Source organism: Humulus lupulus, chromosome 7, assembly GCF_963169125.1.
Source record: "Humulus lupulus chromosome 7, drHumLupu1.1, whole genome shotgun sequence".
In the NCBI taxonomy this organism is placed as follows: domain Eukaryota; kingdom Viridiplantae; phylum Streptophyta; class Magnoliopsida; order Rosales; family Cannabaceae; genus Humulus; species Humulus lupulus.
In genome coordinates, this window is record NC_084799.1 from 41,899,130 (window position 1) to 41,922,317 (window position 23,188).

The following is a 23,188-nucleotide window of genomic DNA, read 5'->3' on the forward strand; positions in this document are numbered from 1 at the left end:
TAGGCGATATATCGCCTGGGCCAGTATGCCCGAGGCGACCGTGCATCGTTTCGTGTTTTCCGTATCTACGTGCTGCGATATATCGCCCCCTATAGCTGCGATATATCGGCACACGCTGAATATTTAAACATGAAATTACACATTTTTAGCTAAGTTTGAATGGAGTAAACAGCCTTGACTAAGCCCTCAACGTACTCAAAGCTGCTGACTGACCCTATAACATTCAAACTTTACTCCTTATTAGATTTAATCCCCAAAAATACTTAATCCTTAATCACCATTCATAACATGTGTTTAAAATCCTATTGGTTGATGTCTAAACCTTATAATATAATAAATATAATCCTTAATATCAGTCACTTTAATCAAACCTTAGGTTATACTTAATATTCTTAAACTATATATTAAACTTAGAAAATCTATAAGTACTACTATGAGTGTCCAAATAATTCCCGGTCTGAACCAAAAATCCATAGTAACAAAGATAATGCTATAAATACTATCATACTATTATCTATCTTAGCTAAGTAAAGTTCTTGGACTCTACAATTCTCCCCTACTAAAAAGAATTTCGTCCTCGAAATTTACTTATCACATAACTCCGGATACCAGCCTTGCATGTCCTCCTCTAATTCCCACGTTGCCTCGCGTTCAGAACTATTGCTCCATAGGACTTTGACTATAGGAAGGTTCTTAGACCGTAACTACTTCATCCCTCTATCTAGGATGCTAACCGGTCATTCCTCGTAACTTAAGTCTTTCTGGAGCGCTATCGTATCGTACTTGAGGACGTGAGATGGGTCTGACACATATTTGCGTAACATCGAGATGTGGAAGACATTGTGATTATCTGCTAGTGCTGGCGGTAGGGCTAATCTCTATGCAACTGGTCCCACTTTGTCCAATATCTCAAAAGGACCTATGAATCGGGGACTAAGCTTGCCTTTCTTCCCAAACCGCTTGACACCCTTCATAGGAGATATCTTCAGGAAGACTTGATCTCCAACTTGGAACTCCACATCGCGTCGCTTGGTATCCGCATAGCTTTTCTGACGGCTTTGAACAGCAAGCATACACTATCTAATAAGCGTTACTGCTTCTTGTGCTTGTCTAACAGCTTCGGGCCCTAGAAGCTGCCTTTCTCCTACCTCGTCCTAGTGCAACGGTGATCGGCACCTTCTTCCATATAGCAACTCATAAGGTGCCATTCCGATCGTTGAATGGTAGCTGTTGTTGAATGAGAACTCGATCAGTGGTAAGTACTTGTTCCACGATCCTCCGAAATCAAGTACACATGCGCGTAGCATATCCTCTAAAATATGAATCGTACGCTCGGACTGCCCATCTGTCTGAGGATGGAAAGCTGTACTAAGGCTTAACTTAGTACCCATATCTTGCTATAAGCTTCTCCAAAATCTTGACGTAAATACTGATCCTCTATCTGACACTATCGTCTTGGGGATTCCATGCAATCGTACAATCTCCTGGATGTAGATGTCTACATGTTGGTCTGCCGTATATGAAGTCTTAACAGGCAGAAAATGAGCCGACTTGGTTAGTCTATCTATGACTATCCAAGCGAAATCATGCTGCTTATTCGTCTTTGGCAGACCCGTCACGAAGTCCATGGCTATATCGTCCCACTTCCATTCCGGTATGCTAAGCGGTTGCAATAATCCTGCAAGCCGCTGATGCTCCGCTTTCACTTGCTGGCATACCAGACACTTAGATACATACTCCGCTATGTCCTTCTTCATCCCTGGCCACCAATAGATTGCCTTGATGTCATGAGTCATCTTGGTAGACCCTGGATGAACTGAGTACGGGGTACTGTGCACTTCTTCTAGGATCGTCTTCTTAATACTCTGATTGTCTGGCACGCATACCCGATCCTTATATCTCAATAAACCTTGACTGGATATTGAGAAATCTGTAGTCTTGCCTTCTCTGACTGCATCCATGTGCGCTGTTAGTGTGTCATCATGCCTCTGACCAATCCGTATGTCCTCTAGCAGATTCGATTGGATAGACAAGTTAGCCAGCTTGCCTACACTCACTTCTATTCTGGCACTAATCAGCTCCTGCTGTAGCGGCTTCTCTATTCCGGCTAAAGCTGCTAAATTACCATAGCTTTTCCTGCTGAGTGCATCGGCAACTACATTTTCCTTCCCTGGGTGGTATAGGAAATCGTAATCCCTTACTAACTCCAACCACCGGCGCTGCCTCAAGTTAAGCCCCCTTTGAGTAAAGAAGTACTTTAAACTCTTGTGGTCTGTATAAATCTCACACCGTTCTCCGTAAGGATAATGGCGCCAGATTTTTAACGCAAAGACCACCGCTGCCAACTCCATATCGTGAGTTGGATAGCGTTGCTTATACTCCTTCAACTGAAGTGAGGCGTAGGCTATCACCTCGTCGTTTTTGCATCAACACGTATCCCAATCCTAGCTTTGATGCATCGCATTAGACAACGAACTTATCGTCGGGTGTCGGTACACTAAGTACTGGTGTTGAGCAAAGCTTATCTTTAAGCAACTGGAAGCTTTCTTCACATTTATCGTTCCAGTTAAACTTTTATTGCTTCCGGGTCAGGTTGGTGAGTGGAGTGGCTGTCTTAGAAAAGCCCTCTACAAACTTTCTATAATAACCCGCTAGCCCTAAGAAGCTTCTTACTTCCGACGCGTTCTTTGGTCTAGGCCAATCCTTCATGGCCTCTACCTTTGATGGATCTACTGAAACTTCGTCTTTCGATATGATGTGCCCGAGGAACGCCACTTGCGAAAGCCAAAATTCGCATTTCTTGAACTTGTCGTAGAGTTGATGCTCGTTCAATCACGTCAAAATCATCCTCAATGTTCCTCGTGCTCTACTTCATCCTTGGAGTATACTAAGATATCGTCGATGAATACAACGACGAATTTATCTGAGTAATCCTTGAAGACCCTATTCATTAAGTCCATAAACGCGGCTGGTGCATTAGTAAGACCAAAAGACTTAACCAAGAACTCGTAATGTCCATAACGAGTCCTAAAGGCTGTCTTAGGAATATCTTCTCCCTTTACCTTGAGCTGATGATACCCGGACCGTAAATCGATCTTAGAAAATACAGTCGCGCCTCGGAGTTGATCAAACAAATCATCAATCCGAGGTAGCGGGTACTTGTTCTTAATCGTTACTTTGTTCAGCTCATGATAGTCTATGCACATCCGCATACTTCCGTCCTTCTTCTTCACGAATAGTACCGAAGTTCCCCATGGTGAATGGCTTGGCCTAAGTCTAGGAGTTCTTGTAGTTGCGTCTTTAACTCCTTGAGTTCCGTAGGTGCCATCCGGTATGGTGCCTTAGAGATAAGCTCGGTGCCTGGTACTAATTCTATCGTGAAGTCTATCTCTCGAGTTGGTGGCAATCCTGGCAAGTCATTGGGAAATACCTCTAGAAATTCTTGTATAACTCGAACATCTCCATCCTTAAGTGGCGTCTCCCTTTCCACGTTTGTGATGCTGGCTAAGAATGCTTGACATCCTTTCTCTATCCTTTGTTGAGCTTTGAGAGATGACACTAACGGGCTGCGTAATCCTGAAGCTTGTCCCATGAAGCATCGTCTCTGGCCGTCGGGAGTCTTGAACATCACCTTCTTGCGTTTGCTGTCGATCGTTGCGCCATGCCGTACTAGCCGATCCATGCCTAATATTACATCGAAGTCCTTGATCACTAGCTCTATCAGGTCTCCTTCTACTTCTATGTCCTCAATCTTGATCGGTACGCCTCATACTATTCGTGATGATAGAACTACTTTGCCCGAAGGCAACTCGGTTACAACCTAGTTCTAAATCTTTCACTAGGTTTGTCTAGTTTTTCTATCATTCCTAACGAGATATACGAGTATACTGTTACCAATCAAGCGATACTAGAACATATACTATCGAGGATAGGATCTGACCTGTAAATCCTTGTTACTAGCATGGGTTCCTCCTTGGGTCAAGGCAAAGACCTTGGTCTGGAACCATCGTTTAATCCTTCTTCTCCTTACTAACATTAATCTGAATCCTTTCTACTTCTATTGCCATTTCTAGAATATTGGCATAGGTAGTGGTTCCCAGGTTTGCTAACTTAACCCCTAATTCCATCTTTGGTCTAAGTCCTCTGACGAACTTGGTCAACCTCGTAAAGTCGGTTGGGACCAACTCTGGTGCAAACTTGACTAATCTGTTGAACTGACGAGCATATTCTTCTATCATTAGCGATGGATGCCGAGGTGTAATACTTCTTGTGGAACAGCTCCTTAAATCTTGTCCATATCATGGTGGTGACATCGTTAGTCTGCTGAACTAAGTCCCACCATATTCTGGCATCCTTCCTGAGTAATGACGAGACGCAGGATATGCGGTCCGTATTACTGAGGTTCATGCGCGTAAGAATTGGCTTCACATTCCTTAGCCACTCTTCTGCCTCAAAGGGGTCTATAGTCCCTTCGAAGTTTGGAGTGTGCTGCTTGCGGAACCTTCTCATACACTGACTCCATATTCGGTACTGGATGTGGCGCGTAGTTCATCACTGGCCATCCCCCATATAGACCAACTTGTTGGGGTGCTAGGGCCATTTGTTGTAGCTGCGGCTGCGGTTGCGGCGGAGGCTGAGGCTGAGTCTGCGCCTATTGACGTTGTTGCTGCAAGAGTTCCTCGACTTTTTGTCGCCGTCTAGCGATTTCCGCGGTGTTGTCAGCTGACGGTGTCGGCGCGTTGTGGCTAGTAGTAGCACACACTCCTTTTCTGCGAACTGGAGGGCATCATTGGTGGCTGGGACGGCGTTGGAGGCATGTCTGTTGGTGCGTTGCAGATCTGCTGAGTGGCATCTTCACCAAAAGTTCTAACAGTCGAGAACATGTTAGAACTTACCCTAATAGGCTCTAAGGCAAAAACTTATTCTAAAATAAACATATCTCGGACCTATTTATTATGACTTATGAAAAATTATATAGGTCTTTATTTATTATTAGAGTGGGTTTCTATACTTAGAAAAACAAGTCATCTTCATTTTCTAAGTGTGTTTCTAATCTTCCTATATGACTTAATTCTCAGGCTCGAAACTTATCTTTGTTCCAAAGTTAACCATATTGAGGGAGGGCTGGGATCAGTAAAATCGTTCCCACTACTAAGGCCCCCTAACTCTCAATAAAGAAACTTGGTTCATTGATTTGTATCCACCCTCACTGAACTTAGTCATTATTTATTTTATTTATTACTTATTACGATTGCGAAAATAGAATCAAACTCATACATGATGATAAAATAACATGGAATTAATTTGGAAAAATAATTTTCACTTATTACAATCATAAATAAAGAAAGAAATAAAACAAATAATGAAAACTATTATTCTAAAAATCGGGATCTTCTACATCCGATCCTTCATCTAGCATATCATCATCTATCTCCTTATAATCATCATTGTCTTGAGACTCAAAATTTCCTCGGGGAAGATTCAAGAAGATTCTATGTTGTTGCTCATTAGTGAATTGAAACTCTAAATCATAGGTGAACTTAAGTATGAGAGAATAATATCTTAGGGCTGCTTGTAAGTCATCATCATTATTTATATTCTCCCATATTTCTTCTAAAGTTAAAATTGCTGAAGGAAAATCTTTTAAAAGCCTAATTACTAGGACATATTGTTATGCAGCTCTCATCATGATTTGCTTAGACTCTTGAAGGTGACCTATCTCTTTGTGGAACAAGATCAATCTTCGAGTGATCTTTTCTAGTGCTCCTACGGTGTTTCTTGGCTCCCTTATTCTTTTTAAAGCCTTAATGGCTCGGGTATCCTCATTGCTTAAAGCTCCGTTCATTCTTAACTAAAAACATAAACACTAAAAGTGTTAGCTATACACATAAGTAACATAACTAGTAACTTAAACACTTACTTGGCGGTCCGATTCGGAGCTTTGAGCGTGTGTATCGAGGAGAACTTCATGCAAAGGAACCGTTGCTCTGATACCAACTGTAATGACCCACTACTCTAGACTTTTTGGACCATTAACGAAACTATACATAAAACTTACATTTTTGCGAAAATACCATAATTTATCAGAAACTTGTAGAAACAAAGTTTACTTTCATAAAATAAGTAGGGTATGGGTACCCATTGTCTTTAAAACAAAAATAACTTAAAAACTAAAAAGAGTTACATAGAAAATGCGGAAAATACATTTAAAACCATAAAAACATAAACAAGATTACATCCTCGAATCGAATAACGCTCGGCCCCTTGACTCCATTCACCATCGATACACATCCTCTAAGCGTCACGAATCTTACCGCCTCTAAAGCTTATTTTCCTGCACATAAAACAGAAAGGAATGAGCCTAATGCCCAGCAAGGAAAAAAAAACTAACACATAGTCATACACATAAATTTCATAAGAAACATAAAAGACTTAACATGATACACATATAACATACACTTATTATAATGGCCATTCTTACTTGGGGTCCCATAGACTAAACAAGCATATGCCCATGGGATTAGTGGGGTCCTACTAGCTAAGTAGGTCATATGCCCATAACCCATTTGGGGTCTTGTTAGTCATATGGGTCATATGCCCAAGCCTACAAACATACATGCATATATATCATAACACATTTAACAACATAAAACATAAGATAACATAAGCATATAACATATTGATTCTAGCCTATTTTCCTTACCAAAGTTACCGGGATATAATGGACTGAGTTGTGACTTTTTGGAACACTCCTAAAACCATACGAAAGAGTGAGTCGAAAGAAGAAAGGAGATGAAATGAAAGGGATGGAAAGACTAAACCATTAAAAGTCACACTTACCAAACTTATGTGCTTCAAGAACTTAGATCCCCTAACCAAAATGAAGATTAAGGTTAGAGATTGAGTAGAAGACTATGAGGAAGAAAATAACATAATACAGAAATGAACTAGAGTTTTGGTTACCTCAAAGACTTGAAAGACCAATCTACACCTCAACCGAAATACTATAGAACCTCTCTTCCGAAAGTGTTTGATAAGCTTATGATGTTTAAGCTTATGATTTTCCCAAACCAGGTGTTTACACTCTCACACTCACTTAACACTAGCAGCTTCTGAACTTAGAGCAAAAGGTGAATAATGGCTGGGTACTAGGTCCTATTTATAGAGTTTGGAGATGAAAAGATCTTGATTTTACTTGAATAAAAATAATGGCTTTTTAGGTGAAAATCATTTGAATAATCGTTCAGCAGAGGCTGAAGATTCGTTCAAAAGATGCTAGACTGTTGAAGGAGTTTGAATGGCTGAAAGGAAATGAATTCAAAAGAGTTTGAATTTATGCTGAAGGAGGCGATATATCGCCCCCTGTAGGCGATATATCGCCTGGGCCAGTATGCCCGAGGCGACCGTGCATCGTTTCGTGTTTTCCGTATCTACGTGCTGCGATATATCGCCCCCTATAGCTGCGATATATCGGCACACGCTGAATATTTAAACATGAAATTACACATTTTTAGCTAAGTTTGAATGGAGTAAACAGCCTTGACTAAGCCCTCAACGTACTCAAAGCTGCTGACTGACCCTATAACATTCAAACTTTACTCCTTATTAGATTTAATCCCCAAAAATACTTAATCCTTAATCACCATTCATAACATGTGTTTAAAATCCTATTGGTTGATGTCTAAACCTTATAATATAATAAATATAATCCTTAATATCAGTCACTTTAATCAAACCTTAGGTTATACTTAATATTCTTAAACTATATATTAAACTTAGAAAATCTATAAGTACTACTATGAGTGTCCAAATAATTCCCGGTCTGAACCAAAAATCCATAGTAACAAAGATAATGCTATAAATACTATCATACTATTATCTATCTTAGCTAAGTAAAGTTCTTGGACTCTACAATTCTCCCCTACTAAAAAGAATTTCGTCCTCGAAATTTACTTATCACATAACTCCGGATACCAGCCTTGCATGTCCTCCTCTAATTCCCACGTTGCCTCGCGTTCAGAACTATTGCTCCATAGGACTTTGACTATAGGAAGGTTCTTAGACCGTAACTACTTCATCCCTCTATCTAGGATGCTAACCGGTCATTCCTCGTAACTTAAGTCTTTCTGGAGCGCTATCGTATCGTACTTGAGGACGTGAGATGGGTCTGACACATATTTGCGTAACATCGAGATGTGGAAGACATTGTGATTATCTGCTAGTGCTGGCGGTAGGGCTAATCTCTATGCAACTGGTCCCACTTTGTCCAATATCTCAAAAGGACCTATGAATCGGGGACTAAGCTTGCCTTTCTTCCCAAACCGCTTGACACCCTTCATAGGAGATATCTTCAGGAAGACTTGATCTCCAACTTGGAACTCCACATCGCGTCGCTTGGTATCCGCATAGCTTTTCTGACGGCTTTGAACAGCAAGCATACACTATCTAATAAGCGTTACTGCTTCTTGTGCTTGTCTAACAGCTTCGGGCCCTAGAAGCTGCCTTTCTCCTACCTCGTCCTAGTGCAACGGTGATCGGCACCTTCTTCCATATAGCAACTCATAAGGTGCCATTCCGATCGTTGAATGGTAGCTGTTGTTGAATGAGAACTCGATCAGTGGTAAGTACTTGTTCCACGATCCTCCGAAATCAAGTACACATGCGCGTAGCATATCCTCTAAAATATGAATCGTACGCTCGGACTGCCCATCTGTCTGAGGATGGAAAGCTGTACTAAGGCTTAACTTAGTACCCATATCTTGCTATAAGCTTCTCCAAAATCTTGACGTAAATACTGATCCTCTATCTGACACTATCGTCTTGGGGATTCCATGCAATCGTACAATCTCCTGGATGTAGATGTCTACATGTTGGTCTGCCGTATATGAAGTCTTAACAGGCAGAAAATGAGCCGACTTGGTTAGTCTATCTATGACTATCCAAGCGAAATCATGCTGCTTATTCGTCTTTGGCAGACCCGTCACGAAGTCCATGGCTATATCGTCCCACTTCCATTCCGGTATGCTAAGCGGTTGCAATAATCCTGCAAGCCGCTGATGCTCCGCTTTCACTTGCTGGCATACCAGACACTTAGATACATACTCCGCTATGTCCTTCTTCATCCCTGGCCACCAATAGATTGCCTTGATGTCATGAGTCATCTTGGTAGACCCTGGATGAACTGAGTACGGGGTACTGTGCACTTCTTCTAGGATCGTCTTCTTAATACTCTGATTGTCTGGCACGCATACCCGATCCTTATATCTCAATAAACCTTGACTGGATATTGAGAAATCTGTAGTCTTGCCTTCTCTGACTGCATCCATGTGCGCTGTTAGTGTGTCATCATGCCTCTGACCAATCCGTATGTCCTCTAGCAGATTCGATTGGATAGACAAGTTAGCCAGCTTGCCTACACTCACTTCTATTCTGGCACTAATCAGCTCCTGCTGTAGCGGCTTCTCTATTCCGGCTAAAGCTGCTAAATTACCATAGCTTTTCCTGCTGAGTGCATCGGCAACTACATTTTCCTTCCCTGGGTGGTATAGGAAATCGTAATCCCTTACTAACTCCAACCACCGGCGCTGCCTCAAGTTAAGCCCCCTTTGAGTAAAGAAGTACTTTAAACTCTTGTGGTCTGTATAAATCTCACACCGTTCTCCGTAAGGATAATGGCGCCAGATTTTTAACGCAAAGACCACCGCTGCCAACTCCATATCGTGAGTTGGATAGCGTTGCTTATACTCCTTCAACTGAAGTGAGGCGTAGGCTATCACCTCGTCGTTTTTGCATCAACACGTATCCCAATCCTAGCTTTGATGCATCGCATTAGACAACGAACTTATCGTCGGGTGTCGGTACACTAAGTACTGGTGTTGAGCAAAGCTTATCTTTAAGCAACTGGAAGCTTTCTTCACATTTATCGTTCCAGTTAAACTTTTATTGCTTCCGGGTCAGGTTGGTGAGTGGAGTGGCTGTCTTAGAAAAGCCCTCTACAAACTTTCTATAATAACCCGCTAGCCCTAAGAAGCTTCTTACTTCCGACGCGTTCTTTGGTCTAGGCCAATCCTTCATGGCCTCTACCTTTGATGGATCTACTGAAACTTCGTCTTTCGATATGATGTGCCCGAGGAACGCCACTTGCGAAAGCCAAAATTCGCATTTCTTGAACTTGTCGTAGAGTTGATGCTCGTTCAATCACGTCAAAATCATCCTCAATGTTCCTCGTGCTCTACTTCATCCTTGGAGTATACTAAGATATCGTCGATGAATACAACGACGAATTTATCTGAGTAATCCTTGAAGACCCTATTCATTAAGTCCATAAACGCGGCTGGTGCATTAGTAAGACCAAAAGACTTAACCAAGAACTCGTAATGTCCATAACGAGTCCTAAAGGCTGTCTTAGGAATATCTTCTCCCTTTACCTTGAGCTGATGATACCCGGACCGTAAATCGATCTTAGAAAATACAGTCGCGCCTCGGAGTTGATCAAACAAATCATCAATCCGAGGTAGCGGGTACTTGTTCTTAATCGTTACTTTGTTCAGCTCATGATAGTCTATGCACATCCGCATACTTCCGTCCTTCTTCTTCACGAATAGTACCGAAGTTCCCCATGGTGAATGGCTTGGCCTAAGTCTAGGAGTTCTTGTAGTTGCGTCTTTAACTCCTTGAGTTCCGTAGGTGCCATCCGGTATGGTGCCTTAGAGATAAGCTCGGTGCCTGGTACTAATTCTATCGTGAAGTCTATCTCTCGAGTTGGTGGCAATCCTGGCAAGTCATTGGGAAATACCTCTAGAAATTCTTGTATAACTCGAACATCTCCATCCTTAAGTGGCGTCTCCCTTTCCACGTTTGTGATGCTGGCTAAGAATGCTTGACATCCTTTCTCTATCCTTTGTTGAGCTTTGAGAGATGACACTAACGGGCTGCGTAATCCTGAAGCTTGTCCCATGAAGCATCGTCTCTGGCCGTCGGGAGTCTTGAACATCACCTTCTTGCGTTTGCTGTCGATCGTTGCGCCATGCCGTACTAGCCGATCCATGCCTAATATTACATCGAAGTCCTTGATCACTAGCTCTATCAGGTCTCCTTCTACTTCTATGTCCTCAATCTTGATCGGTACGCCTCATACTATTCGTGATGATAGAACTACTTTGCCCGAAGGCAACTCGGTTACAACCTAGTTCTAAATCTTTCACTAGGTTTGTCTAGTTTTTCTATCATTCCTAACGAGATATACGAGTATACTGTTACCAATCAAGCGATACTAGAACATATACTATCGAGGATAGGATCTGACCTGTAAATCCTTGTTACTAGCATGGGTTCCTCCTTGGGTCAAGGCAAAGACCTTGGTCTGGAACCATCGTTTAATCCTTCTTCTCCTTACTAACATTAATCTGAATCCTTTCTACTTCTATTGCCATTTCTAGAATATTGGCATAGGTAGTGGTTCCCAGGTTTGCTAACTTAACCCCTAATTCCATCTTTGGTCTAAGTCCTCTGACGAACTTGGTCAACCTCGTAAAGTCGGTTGGGACCAACTCTGGTGCAAACTTGACTAATCTGTTGAACTGACGAGCATATTCTTCTATCATTAGCGATGGATGCCGAGGTGTAATACTTCTTGTGGAACAGCTCCTTAAATCTTGTCCATATCATGGTGGTGACATCGTTAGTCTGCTGAACTAAGTCCCACCATATTCTGGCATCCTTCCTGAGTAATGACGAGACGCAGGATATGCGGTCCGTATTACTGAGGTTCATGCGCGTAAGAATTGGCTTCACATTCCTTAGCCACTCTTCTGCCTCAAAGGGGTCTATAGTCCCTTCGAAGTTTGGAGTGTGCTGCTTGCGGAACCTTCTCATACACTGACTCCATATTCGGTACTGGATGTGGCGCGTAGTTCATCACTGGCCATCCCCCATATAGACCAACTTGTTGGGGTGCTAGGGCCATTTGTTGTAGCTGCGGCTGCGGTTGCGGCGGAGGCTGAGGCTGAGTCTGCGCCTATTGACGTTGTTGCTGCAAGAGTTCCTCGACTTTTTGTCGCCGTCTAGCGATTTCCGCGGTGTTGTCAGCTGACGGTGTCGGCGCGTTGTGGCTAGTAGTAGCACACACTCCTTTTCTGCGAACTGGAGGGCATCATTGGTGGCTGGGACGGCGTTGGAGGCATGTCTGTTGGTGCGTTGCAGATCTGCTGAGTGGCATCTTCACCAAAAGTTCTAACAGTCGAGAACATGTTAGAACTTACCCTAATAGGCTCTAAGGCAAAAACTTATTCTAAAATAAACATATCTCGGACCTATTTATTATGACTTATGAAAAATTATATAGGTCTTTATTTATTATTAGAGTGGGTTTCTATACTTAGAAAAACAAGTCATCTTCATTTTCTAAGTGTGTTTCTAATCTTCCTATATGACTTAATTCTCAGGCTCGAAACTTATCTTTGTTCCAAAGTTAACCATATTGAGGGAGGGCTGGGATCAGTAAAATCGTTCCCACTACTAAGGCCCCCTAACTCTCAATAAAGAAACTTGGTTCATTGATTTGTATCCACCCTCACTGAACTTAGTCATTATTTATTTTATTTATTACTTATTACGATTGCGAAAATAGAATCAAACTCATACATGATGATAAAATAACATGGAATTAATTTGGAAAAATAATTTTCACTTATTACAATCATAAATAAAGAAAGAAATAAAACAAATAATGAAAACTATTATTCTAAAAATCGGGATCTTCTACATCCGATCCTTCATCTAGCATATCATCATCTATCTCCTTATAATCATCATTGTCTTGAGACTCAAAATTTCCTCGGGGAAGATTCAAGAAGATTCTATGTTGTTGCTCATTAGTGAATTGAAACTCTAAATCATAGGTGAACTTAAGTATGAGAGAATAATATCTTAGGGCTGCTTGTAAGTCATCATCATTATTTATATTCTCCCATATTTCTTCTAAAGTTAAAATTGCTGAAGGAAAATCTTTTAAAAGCCTAATTACTAGGACATATTGTTATGCAGCTCTCATCATGATTTGCTTAGACTCTTGAAGGTGACCTATCTCTTTGTGGAACAAGATCAATCTTCGAGTGATCTTTTCTAGTGCTCCTACGGTGTTTCTTGGCTCCCTTATTCTTTTTAAAGCCTTAATGGCTCGGGTATCCTCATTGCTTAAAGCTCCGTTCATTCTTAACTAAAAACATAAACACTAAAAGTGTTAGCTATACACATAAGTAACATAACTAGTAACTTAAACACTTACTTGGCGGTCCGATTCGGAGCTTTGAGCGTGTGTATCGAGGAGAACTTCATGCAAAGGAACCGTTGCTCTGATACCAACTGTAATGACCCACTACTCTAGACTTTTTGGACCATTAACAGAAACTATACATAAAACTTACATTTTTGCGAAAATACCATAATTTATCAGAAACTTGTAGAAACAAAGTTTACTTTCATAAAATAAGTAGGGTATGGGTACCCATTGTCTTTAAAACAAAAATAACTTAAAAAACTAAAAAGAGTTACATAGAAAATGCGGAAAATACATTTAAAACCATAAAAACATAAACAAGATTACATCCTCGAATCGAATAACGCTCGGCCCTTGACTCCATTCACCATCGATACACTTCCTCTAAGCGTCACGAATCTTACCGCCTCTAAAGCTTATTTTCCTGCACATAAAAACAGAAAGGAAATCCTAATGCCCAGCAAGGAAAAAAAAACTAACACATAGTCATACACATAAATTTCATAAGAAACATAAAAGACTTAACATGATACACATATAACATACACTTATTATAATGGCCATTCTTACTTGGGGTCCCATAGACTAAACAAGCATATGCCCATGGGATTAGTGGGGTCCTACTAGCTAAGTAGGTCATATGCCCATAACCCATTTGGGGTCTTGTTAGTCATATGGGTCATATGCCCAAGCCTACAAACATACATGCATATATATCATAACACATTTAACAACATAAAACATAAGATAACATAAGCATATAACATATTGATTCTAGCCTATTTTCCTTACCAAAGTTACCGGGATATAATGGACTGAGTTGTGACTTTTTGGAACACTCCTAAAACCATACGAAAGAGTGAGTCGAAAGAAGAAAGGAGATGAAATGAAAGGGATGGAAAGACTAAACCATTAAAAGTCACACTTACCAAACTTATGTGCTTCAAGAACTTAGATCCCCTAACCAAAATGAAGATTAAGGTTAGAGATTGAGTAGAAGACTATGAGGAAGAAAATAACATAATACAGAAATGAACTAGAGTTTTGGTTACCTCAAAGACTTGAAAGACCAATCTACACCTCAACCGAAATACTATAGAACCTCTCTTCCGAAAGTGTTTGATAAGCTTATGATGTTTAAGCTTATGATTTTCCCAAACCAGGTGTTTACACTCTCACACTCACTTAACACTAGCAGCTTCTGAACTTAGAGCAAAAGGTGAATAATGGCTGGGTACTAGGTCCTATTTATAGAGTTTGGAGATGAAAAGATCTTGATTTTACTTGAATAAAAATAATGGCTTTTTAGGTGAAAATCATTTGAATAATCGTTCAGCAGAGGCTGAAGATTCGTTCAAAAGATGCTAGACTGTTGAAGGAGTTTGAATGGCTGAAAGGAAATGAATTCAAAAGAGTTTGAATTTATGCTGAAGGAGGCGATATATCGCCCCCTGTAGGCGATATATCGCCTGGGCCAGTATGCCCGAGGCGACCGTGCATCGTTTCGTGTTTTCCGTATCTACGTGCTGCGATATATCGCCCCCTATAGCTGCGATATATCGGCACACGCTGAATATTTAAACATGAAATTACACATGTTTAGCTAAGTTTGAATGGAGTAAACAGCCTTGACTAAGCCCTCAACGTACTCAAAGCTGCTGACTGACCCTATAACATTCAAACTTTACTCCTTATTAGATTTAATCCCCAAAAATACTTAATCCTTAATCACCATTCATAACATGTGTTTAAAATCCTATTGGTTGATGTCTAAACCTTATAATATAATAAATATAATCCTTAATATCAGTCACTTTAATCAAACCTTAGGTTATACTTAATATTCTTAAACTATATATTAAACTTAGAAAATCTATAAGTACTACTATGAGTGTCCAAATAATTCCCGGTCTGAACCAAAAATCCATAGTAACAAAGATAATGCTATAAATACTATCATACTATTATCTATCTTAGCTAAGTAAAGTTCTTGGACTCTACAGAATATCCCATGCATCCTAATAAGGCATGCATGTAAGACATTTATATCCTATTTAAGCAGTTAAACACATAACCACATAAATAATTACCATATGTAATGACCCAACTACTCTAGACTTTTGGACCATTAACGAAAACTATACATACTAATCATTAATAAAACATACAAGTGAAAATACCATAACTTTATTAAGAAACTTGTAAAAATAAGAGTTAAACTTACATAAAATTTAGGTTAGGATATGGGATCCCATTGTTTTAAAAACAAAACAAAACATAATTTAAAATAAAAAGGGATTACATAACAAGTGCGGAAAAATACATGTAAAAACCATAAAAACAAAACTATCACTACAAGAAAAACTGCATTCCATAGCGTTTTTAAAACGCTGTCTTTAACAAACGATAGCGTTATTACAAACGCTATATTATCCCATGTTATTAAAAGTCTGGACCTTTTCATAGCGTTTTTAAATTGTGATGTAAAAATGCTATTGAAAGATATATAATAGCGCTTTAAAAATATAATTAGATGTCAGTCATATCGTTTTATGTATGTAGTCATTGATTATGTTAAATTGAAAATACTTACTTTTAATAGCGTTTTTCAAACGTTATGCAGAAATGATGTTGAAAGGTATACAATAGCCTTTTTAAAATGTAATTAGTTATCAACTGTAACGTCCTACGTTTTTGTGTACCTTTAAACGACTCGGGTCGGGATTTTTCCCCCGGGTTAAGAATATTATTTTAAATAATATTATATTTTGTTTGTAAGTATTCCATGAGTTATTGCTAGCCAAAATATGAATTTTGTGATTTTAAAAGTCAAGATAAGACTTTCGGTCCTGGACCGACACAAAAACCCTGATCGGGTAAAAATCTCGGAAAATAAAACGAAAAATCATGGCAATTATATTTTGGGCATAAAATACATTCATAAAAGTTAAAGTTTGGTCAAAAATAATAAACCTAAAAGAGAATGGAAATTTTAAGGCATTTTGTAGTAAATGCCTAATTTTACCGAAATGGGGAATTTTATTCCATGAATGGACCTTAGGTTAAATTTTATTATGTGATTAATTAAATTAAATGTGAGAGACATTTAATTTAATTAATTAATGTTAAGTTTGGTGATTAAAACTTAATAAGAGTGAAAAAAGGTGTCAAAAGTCAATTTGGACTTTTCTTCTTATGAAACCTTTATTAACCTTTATAAAAAATAAAATAAAAAATAAAAAAAAATTAATGGTCACATATATGGAAAAGGGTGGCTGGCCATGTGCTATTTTAGAGTGGTGTGAACCCAATTTTATAAAATTCAAATCCCATTTAATTAAGAAGTCAAGTGGGCAAGTGGGTAGAAAAGCACTCAAGTGTTTTGTGATATTTTGAAGAGTTGTGTGAGCCATTCTAACCCCCAAATCCGACCACTCTCCCTCCCTCATTCACTCTCATCTGATTTTTGAAGACTCTCTCAAGTGTTCTCTCCATTTTCAACCCCAAGAACACCAAAGAAACTTGGAAGCTAAGTCTTGGTCTAGGAAGGGTTTTCCCTAAGGTAAAGTTTCATTAATCTAGACTTTTGTCAAGTTTTAAGCTTAGAGTTTCAAATAGCTAATAAACTATGTTGTTGGGGGAATTTGGTTAGGGTTTTTGAAAGGTTTTGGAGGAGCCAAAGATAATAGGAAGGTCCAAACCTTAAGCAAGAACACCAAAGAGGTAAAAAGTTTACTTTTGATGATTTTGTTGTAGGGTTTTTAGTTTTAAGCATTATTTTGTATATCTAATGCTTAAAGTTTCTTGTTGGTGATGTAATAAGGTTATGGTAGTTGTTTAATAATTTTTATGATGCATGTGTATTGATTTTTGAAAATGGGAACCAAAACCCCCAAGGGTTTTGTAGGATACCCTAAAACAAAACATGTTTTGAGCTGTGACTTCCAAGGGGTCAAGCATCCACTGTATATTGGTTTTGTAAAATTTAATTGTACTGTGATGTTGTTGAGATTGAGTACATAAAATTGAGCTTTTGAAACACAAAAAAATGTTTAGAAATGAGTAAGTTATGCTATTTCAAAGTTTAGGTAAAAAACTGTTTTTTCGTATTCTTATTTTTCGGAACCAAGTTTGGACAGCCACTGTATAGGGAAAATGAACCCAGTTTTTTCTAAAATTTTGTGGACATATTGCGAGCATAACCTATTAGTCCACTGTAAAATTTGGTAAGAAAATATTAAACGGTTTGAAAGTTATTAACTGTCAAAGTTTGGAAAAAAATAAGGACTTGAAAATAAGGTCATTTTTACCTCATTGTTGGAAAATGATTTCACCAATCAAAAATGCTCATTTTGACCTAAGATTTTACAAAGACCTAAAGGGCATAACAAAAATGGAATTGGGAAATTTTGGTAACAATTGGGTAAGTAAATTTCAAGTTATGAACTAACGAAGTATGTAGTTAAAAATGTGAAAATTAGGTTTTTCACACTTAGGGTAAAAATGAGATTTTGGAACATAAGGTAAAAAGTAAAATTTTGTTTATTTCAAGATATAAATTGGTAAGTCTTGAAATCATATTTTCACTAAAATTACTCCTTTGAGTTTAAATGAATTATTTTTCTAGTAAGTAAAAATGATTAATTACTTTTGGAAAATTAATTAGTCAAGATGAGAAATTTATAACGGTTTTCCTAATTAAGACAAATTAGGCAATTTTCTTAAAACGGTTTTTAGATATTAAAACCTTAAGAAAAATAAAAGGAAAATTTAAAGAGTTTATTTTCTTTAAAAATAATTAAGGAATTTATTTGTATTTTCTGGATATAATACCGGCTAAAATCTTACATATTTTAACCGACTAGTCGACAGTGCGGGTTAATAACAATACCTTGAAAGAATAAGATTTTTAGCGGGTTGGGGGGAAATACCATTGTGATACCCGAGCCTAGGTATCGAGACCTTAGGATAGGTCTCCCCGAGACTTAGGGTTTAGTCTCGAATATTTTGTATGACTTTCCTTAATAGGTATAAAACCAAATAAGGATTATAAATCCTTACAAATGACTTTTATTAAAATGACCAAACTGCCCAAAATAATAATAATGAATTATTAGTGCCATAATTAATCCGAGTATACTGTATGGATAACTACAGTATTGGCTAAGCGTAACTGGACTGAACGTTGGAGGGTGAAAACTTGCTGAGCGCAAAGGACTCCAAGTAAGTCAACTTATATTGTATGGCTGCAACATGAAATGATTATTGTCTTGTATGTTAGTATAGGGATACATGCATATATATAGGCTGTCATAGAAAGTTTCTTAGAGACGTTAGTCTAGTGAGTGTTGATTTAGAAAATATGAACGGTAGAAGTCCGTCATATCCTAGACGGTTGATCCCCGTCACACTGCTTGATTTTATTTATGTCCGGTTCATTACCGCGACGAGTGGCCATGAGATGAGGATAAGCTGGTTAAACCTAGGGGCGCCAAGATAAATGGGACCTAGGGGCCCTCATGCTTACTTAATCATTGGACGGTTAGAATTCGAGCAAGTGCTCTGATAAGTTATTCCCGGATAGCAGCCGTGAATATTGGCCATTCCGTGAGAGTGCCTAGAGATACTAGGGGTTGCCAAGTTTGAGTGAGGTTGAACACCCTTGGGGCAGCTGCTCACCAGCACCACTGATTAACATAGAAGTCTCCATAAAACCGTGTAAATTGGATTACACTCTTGAATAAGTAGCGATGCCCTAGGTAACACGATAGTTACCCTTGATGAGAATATTTATTGGCTAGATCTTAGTGTGGAGACTCGGTTCTCTTTTACATATTAGCAATTATGTTGGAGGGCGCGTTACGCATGAATTGTTAGAAATTGTCGAGCGTTGGTCTCGAATTATGTTGTGATATAATATATCTGCTTGCTCTGGGATTTTCTGAGTGCAGGGATATAATTGTTGATAAGATATAGTTGTGATATAATATATCTGCTTGCTCTGGGATTTTCTGAGTGCAGGGATATAATTTTTGATAAGATATAGTTGTGATATAATATATCTGCTTGTTCTGGGATTTTTCTGAGTGCAGGATTTTTATCTAGTTACGAATTAATTTATCCTTGGTTATCAGGCATGACCATAAGTTTGCCAGGACGCTTTAGCGTTCTTGAAATTGATTGTGTAGGGTCCGGATGGGTCCGGATCCCTATTTCTCTATCTGCTTTGTTTGGAAGTTGATCTTACTAAGCGTTTTCGCTTACCTAGTTGTTTCATGTTGTAGGTAAGAACAAGGGCAAGGCAGAGCAGTGAGCGTTGGAGTCTTCCTTGCAAATGTACATGTGGACCGACCTTTTGGGAAGCCTTTTTATTTTTGGAAATGTTGTGTAATTTTCCTAAACTAGGCTCACTCTAATCTTTATAAAACATGTTTGTAACTAAATGTTAAGTATGGCCATACGACTTTTTAAAAAAGTTTTTTATCTATGGGTTTTTGAGACATTTTGTTAAATGAAAACATTTATATTTCCGCATTGTCGAGTCTTGAAAATCCGGGTCGTTACATCAACCATAGTGTTTTATGTTTGTAGTATTATTTACTTTTAATAGCGTTTTTAAAACGTTATGTGAAGATATGCAATAGCGTTTTTAAAATGCAATTAATTATAAGTCGTAGCGTTTTATGTTTGTAGTCGTACTTACTGTGAATAGCGTTTTTAAATTGTTATGTAAAGATATACAATAGCGTTTTAAGAATGTAATTAGTTATCAATCGTAGCGTTTTATGTTTGTAATTATCCTTACTTTTAATAGCATTTTTCAAACGTTATGTAAAGATATGTAATAGCATTTTGAAAATGTAATTAGTAATCAGACATAGCGTTTTTTGTTTGTAATCATCCTTACTTTTAATAGCGTTTCTTTATTGTTATCATTAATCATTTTCCTAACATTTATTAATTGTCATATGAACAATTTCATGGCATAACAAAAACTTTTATATTTTTTTATCTTTTAACATATGAATAATTGCAACAAATGATAAACATATAACACATTAAAAATTATACCTTAACATAAATTCAAATATTCTTAATATGTTCGCTACATAAAGCTAAAATATCAATATCCCAAAAGTACGAGTATATTGCAAGACAAAATACATAAGCAAAAGTTTTAAAACAAACTGATTCATAATTTGTTGATCATGGGCGTCCCTCCAAAATATTACACTTCATTCATTAGTTGTGCACCTGTAAGAGTGAAAAATATATAAAATTAAGAAAACAAATGTAGCCAAAATAGTTGAAAACACATGTTCATTCATTAGTTAGTTTTATGCAAAGATACGTACCAAAGATATCTACCAAGAAACAATTGAATTTCATCCATTATGTTCATTTCCTATACATTTTGATGATATAATTAGTTACTACAGCTGATTTGTTGTACTATTTATAAATCATTTTTAAGTTGCATGAAATTTTACCTCATTGTAACTTTATTAGAAGGCCAAGCAACAGTGCAACCAACCGCTTCTTCAATTGTACTCATATGTGATGTTGGTCTCCATAAATATGCAGTAGGTTTCTTAGCAAAATCAACCCAAACTCTCATTGCATTAGGCCCAAGACGAAGATGATGCACCTCACATAAAGGATCACTAGAAGACCATCGACCTTCTGCAACAATTTCTCCACTTCCATTCCAATCAAGTAAATTGCAAGCATTGTTTTCAGGAGTGAACTTCAGATTATTAACACTCTGTTACATGATAAAACATATATTTATTTATAGATAATATTGATACTTAAAAAATTAAAAGTGAAATGATAGGTAGTAATTAAAATTGTAGTTACCATAGGAGAAGGCATGTGTGACTCCGCTTCACTTGGTTGAGTAAACCCCTACAAGTTTGAGAATAATTTAGTCATTTATAATTTTCAATGAATAGAGTAAAATAAACAGAAGTCAATTAATTTAATTTACCTGAATGTTTACACTTTTTGCAATAGTATTAATAAGATTCATCATCTCGGACATTTTATTCTTCATCTCACATTGACTTGATTCCAATTGTGAAATATGGTCATCTCTTGCTCTTAGAATAGCTAACTTTGTATTAGTTACTCCCCTCCCATTAGCTAATGATCTACCATTCTTGTCAGGACCAAATATGATAGTGAGAGCATCTTGTACAGTATTCTGTGTTGTGCATGAATCTGGTTTTTCATTTGCAAGAACTTGTAGCTTCTCCTATAAATCATTTCAAGTTGACTGTTAAATAAGTCTATGTGCATACAAATACATATGTTTCTACAAACAAAGGGTAAATTACTTACAATAACTTCAGCAGCTTGTGCATTCACAGGTTCACCATTCTTCTTTGTGTGTGTCTTTAAGAAAGCTTGAACTCTTGTTACAGGTCTTGAGCTTTCCTACTCTGTATCCAAGTACATTTTTCAGAAAGAGAACATATATTTTCTTATGTTTAGCTACCAAAAATATTTATTAAATTTTTACCATGTCATCCATTGTTCGAGCATATCCTCTCCTGCTGCATGTATGTGGGAGTTGTTTCTTCCTCATCTCTTTAAACTTATTGCTAATCGCCTAAAATAAATAAGAAATGAACCAGAGATTGAACATACAGAATACCAAACACTCCAGCAGTAAAACAAAAAAACTAAACCAGTATTCTAGCAATAAAACAGTAAACACAGTACACATAATAGTTTTTCAACAATAAAACAGTAACTATGGCAGCAAAGAAAAGAGTATGTAATAAACACTCCAACAGTAAACACTCCAGCAGTAAAAGAAACATACAAAACCAGTATTCTAGCAATGAAATAGTAAACACAGTACACAGAAAAATATTTCAGCAATAAAATAGTAACTATGGCAGCAAAGAAAATAGTTCAGTTCAAGTTTTTAAATAGAATATATATATTCAGTTCAAGTTTTAAATGACAGTGTAACTATTGCTCAAATATATACATTTATATATATACTCAATTCAATTTTTAAATACAAGGGAAAGCATAACTTAATGTGTACTATAAACAACCTTAGCAGCAAGTGCAAAAGAATAATGAACTTCTTTTGCTAAATACAACTTTAATGAAAATTAAACCTGCTACTATTTATAGTGAACACCATGATTATAGATACCAAAAGCATTAAAACTATAATTCATCAATATCAGAGATGTAACAGCTAAGTAAGCAATGAGTGTTTTTTTTTCTCAATCTTTCTCCTGATAATAAACCAAACTGAAATAAGTATGGTACCCAATTTATTTGTAATAAGCAGAATCTATATAATACATATATCAAAATTTTGGTTACCTGAAATTGTTTACTGGTTTTTTCACGCACAAATACTCTCCATTCAGTTTCTGATTTGATATTATCAGCCTTTAATTTTAGTCGTTCTTGTTCATTTGGTAGCTCGTTCAGCTTAGTAACTAGCCTGGACTTGGAAGATCTCCACAGGTCTCCCATTACTTTCATACACCAGTCTCGTTCCCAATCTTTGTCCACCTTATACCTTGTCTGCATTCACATTAAATATTAATTTATGAGTATTCACCTAAAAATAAAAGATTTTAACACATGAATAAATATAAGTTTAGAACCTGGATTGTTGACCACAAAATATCTTTCATTGATTTTGGAACCTTTCGCCAATCAGCTATTGTGTATGGTACAAGTTCCCTTACAAGAGGACCTATAAATGATGAAAGACTAACTGAGCCTTCCCCTACAGCTTGCCCTCTTGCATTAAACCTTACAGTAATACGACCATCAGGTTGGAGAGCAATACCTTTCAGCTTTGTTGGGCCTCTTTTTCTTTTGTTTTGAGTGACATGCTCTGTAGAGTTAACTAGAAATTCTTCCTGATTATTA

General features: G+C 37.6%; 1 long non-coding RNA gene across 1 annotated transcript; it reads left to right on the forward strand.

Moving 5' to 3' along the window:
- The first annotated feature begins 16,521 nt into the window (after positions 1–16,521).
- LOC133789556 (uncharacterized) lies at positions 16,522–19,817 on the forward strand. Its single transcript, XR_009873608.1, has 4 exons — positions 16,522–16,838; positions 16,929–16,999; positions 18,434–18,499; positions 19,561–19,817. It is a non-coding gene; the product is annotated as an uncharacterized LOC133789556 (long non-coding RNA).
- Positions 19,818–23,188: the final 3,371 nt, after the last annotated feature.